The sequence below is a fragment of the Bubalus bubalis genome, chromosome 16 (genome assembly GCF_019923935.1).
Source record: "Bubalus bubalis isolate 160015118507 breed Murrah chromosome 16, NDDB_SH_1, whole genome shotgun sequence".
Taxonomy (NCBI): Eukaryota; Metazoa; Chordata; class Mammalia; order Artiodactyla; family Bovidae; genus Bubalus; species Bubalus bubalis.
In genome coordinates this window covers 6070963-6074923 of record NC_059172.1, presented here as the reverse complement: position 1 = coordinate 6074923, position 3961 = coordinate 6070963, and the positions used below count along the sequence as shown (strand labels likewise).

At 39.7% G+C, this 3961-nt stretch overlaps 1 pseudogene; it reads right to left on the bottom strand.

Moving 5' to 3' along the window:
* Positions 1–2421: 2421 nt before the first annotated feature.
* LOC123464968 lies at positions 2422–3371 on the bottom strand (annotated as a pseudogene).
* Between the last annotated feature and the right edge of the window lie 590 nt (positions 3372–3961).

Below are 3961 nucleotides of genomic sequence, written 5' to 3'. Positions count from 1 at the left end.
CATTCTCCCAAATCTTCCCACCCTCTCCCTCTCCCACAGAGTCCATAAGACTGTTCTATACATCAGTGTCTCTTTTGCTGTCTCGTACACAGGGTTATTGTTACCATCTTTCTAAATTCCATATATATGCGTTAGTATACTGTATTGGTGTTTTTCTTTCTGGCTTCCTTCACTCTGTATAATAGGCTCCAGTTTCATCCACCTCATTAGAACTAGTTCAAATGTATTATTTTTAATGGCTGAGTAATACTCCATTGTGTATATGTACCATAGCTTTCTTATGAATTAGCATAGGGGTAGTTTGGAAGGCAGTGATGAAAAAGATGAAATAATTCAAAACAGATTATTTTTGGGCCAAAATTGCTACATCAGATCAGATCAGTTGCTCAGTCGTGACCAACTTTTTGGGACTCCATGAATTGCAGCACGCCAGGCCTCCCTGTCCATCACCAACTCCCGGAGATCACTCCCACTCATGTCCATTGAATCAGTGATGCCATCCAGCTATCTCATCCTCTGTCATCCCCTTCTCCTCCTGCCTCCAATGCCTCCCAGCATCAGAGTCTTTTCCAATGAGTCAACTCTTCACATGAGGTGGCCAAAGTACTGGAGTTTCAGCTTTAGCATCATTCCTTCCAAAGAACACCCAGGGCTGATCTACTTCAGAATGGACTGGTTGGATCTCCTTGCAGTCCAAGGGACTCTGAAGAGTCTTCTCCAACACCACAGTTCAAAAGCATCAATTCTTTGGCGCTCAGCCTTCTTCACAGTCCAACTCTCACATCCATACATGACCACAGGAAAAACCATAGCCTTGACTAGACAAACCTTTGTCGGTAAAGGAATGTCTCTGCTTTTGAATATGCTATCTAGGTTGGTCATAACTTTCCTTCCAAGGAGTAAGCGTCTTTTAATTTCATGGCTGCAGTCACCATCTGCAGTGAGTTTGGAGCCCCAAAAAATAAAGTCTGACACTGTTTCCACTGTTTCCCCATCTATTTCCCATGAAGTGATGGGACCAGATGCCATGATCTTCTTTTTCGGAACGTTGAGCTTTAAGCCAACTTTTTCACTTTCCACTTTCACTTTCATCAAGAGGCTTTTTAGTTCCTCTTCACTTTCTGCCATAAGGGTGGTGTCATCTGCATATCTGAGGTTATTCATATTTATCCCGGCAATCTTGATTTCAGCTTGTGTTTCTTCCAGTCCAGCGTTTCTCATGATGTACTCTGCATATAAGTTAAATAAACAGGGTGACAATATACAGCCTTGATGTACTCCTTTTCAGAATATAGAAATATGTACAAAGTAAAAATGTTGGGACAAACAGGGAGATTCTTCTATAATGTGCAGTTAGGAAAAGTACTCAGTACATGAAATTTTTTCTTTTAGTATGATGATTGAAGTAATTCCTCATGAGGGTATAGTGGGATAAATAGACATACTCCTAGTGTCTGTTGATTCTTTGAAGTCTCTAGATTTTTTTTTTCTTACCTAAATATCTTTATTTTTTTAAAAAATTTAAATTTATTTATTTAAATTTGAGGTTAATTACTTTACAATATTGTATTGGTTTTGTCATACATCAATATGAAATGAAGTCTCTAGATTTTTCCAGGGCTCTGACATAGGGCATGGTAATATGCATTCCCTCATTCAGTTGTTCAATTCCTCCTTCAAATAGTCATTATTTAACTGCTGCTGGTCAGTTTCCATGCAATTGAAGCAAAAAGCACCAACAATAAGAATGGAAAAATATAAGGAATCTTGCATGTTTTAAGGTATATTTAAGCCAAAAGTCTTAACAACTTGAATTCTGTTTTGTTTTTTTCATAAAGTATGTAATGAACATTACTCTTTATTCACAATAGAGGATTATTTAAGTATGAAATATTTAAGATCCTTTCACAAGTTAGCCCACCAGGATCCTCGGTCTGTGGAGATTCTCCAGGCAAGAACACTGGAGTGGGTAGCCTTTCCCTACTCCAGGGGATCTTCCCAATCCAGGGATTGAACCCAGGTCTCCTGCATTGCAGGCAGATTCTTTACCGTCTGAGCCACCAGGGAAGCCCAATAAATATTTAAGCATAGTCAACAGTGGATTATTCTAAACTATCTAAAGTATCTTATAAGCTAGAAATGGTTAAGTTTTTAAGGGGAAATTATAGATATTTAAAACCTTTCTCTGATAACTGTGTGGCAAACAGTTAAAACATTTATAATTATACTCATCACACTATACTATTATTGTTTTCAGTCACTCAGTGCAGTCCAGCTCTTTGTAACCCCATGGACTGCAGCACGCCAGGCTTCCCTGTCCTTCACCATCTCCTAGAGTTTGCTCAAGCTGTTGTCCATTGAGTCAGTGATGCCATTCAACCATCTTGTCCTCTGTGGTCCCTGTCTCCTCCTGCCTTCAATCTATATTTTAAGTAACAATTGTCTCAATGCTGCAATCACATGCTTGTTCCCAAGGCTGTATATCATGGGATTTAACACCAGAGTCACTATGGGGTAGAACAAGGAGAGCAGTCTGTCAGTTCCTGCAGAGTGACTGGATTTGGGCCTGAAGTAGGCAATGGCAGCAGATACAAAAATAAAAGCACAACCAACAGGTGAGACAAACACGTGGAGAAGGCTTTGGCTCTTCTGGCTGTTGGCAACCTCAGAATAGTGGAAATGATTTTACTGTAAGAGGCAAGTATTAACATAAAAGGCACTGCAGCAACCAGCAGAACTCCTGCATAGACTGACAGTTCCTGCACAGAAGTGTCTCCACAGCCCAGCTTCAGAATGGGGGATACGTCACAGAAGAAGTGGTTAATCTGGTTCGAATGACAGAAACGCAGAGTGAAGATCCAACACGTTTGCCCTATCTGCACTGGGATTCCACTGACCCAGGAGCCCACAGCCAGCTGGAGGCACGTCTTTGGGGTCATGACCAGGGGATAATGCAGAGGGTCGCAGATGGCCACACAGCGGTCATAGGCCATCACCGCCAGGAGTAAATACTCAGTGGTTCCGAAGATAAGGAAGAAGCACATTTGGGCAGCACAGGCCAACATAGAAATGCTTCTGTTTTGAGTCCAAAGGTTCACCAGATTCCTAGGGAAAGTGACGGGCACGTAACAAATTTCCAAGGAGGAAAAATTTGCCAAGAAAAAATACATGGGTTTCTGCAGAGCTGGGTCAAGCCGAGTTATTATTATTAAGAGACTCTTTTCAGTTAAGATAATGATGTAAATTATGGAGAACACTCCAAAGAGTAACCCTTGGAGGTTTGGAAGGTCAGAAAACCCCAGGAGAACAAATTGTATAACTGTGGATACATTGTCTTCTGCTTCCATCTCTTTATATTTCATCTGTGGGAATGATTCAATCCGAAATACCATTATTTCACTTTTTGACTTTTGTTTCCTTATGTATAAACAGGATTCTATGTCCTCTTATTTTTCAAATTCCCTAAAGAAACAAAACCTATTACTAATAAGACCTGTGAAAGTGTAGTGAAATATATTCTTCATTAATATGAAATATATTTTTAAGAAAATATATTTCTAATTTTCTTGAAGAGATCTCTAGTCTTTCCCATTCTATTGTTTTCTTCTATTTCTTTGCATTGATCACTGAGGAAGGCTTTCTTATCTCTCCTTGCTATTCTTTTGGAACTCTGCATTCAAATGGGAATATCTTTCATTTTCTTCTTTGCTTTTCACTTCTCTTATTTTCACAGCTATTTGTGAGGTCTCCTCAGACAGCCATTTTGCTTTTTTGCATTTCTTTTTCTTGGAGATGGTCTTGATTCCTGTCTCCTGTACAATGTCATGAACCTCTGTCCATAGTTCATCAGGCACTTTATCAGATCTAGTCTCTTAAATCTATTTCTCACTTCCACTGTCTAGTCATAAGGGATTTGATTTAGGTCATACCTGAATGGTCTAGTGGTTTTCCCCACTTTCTT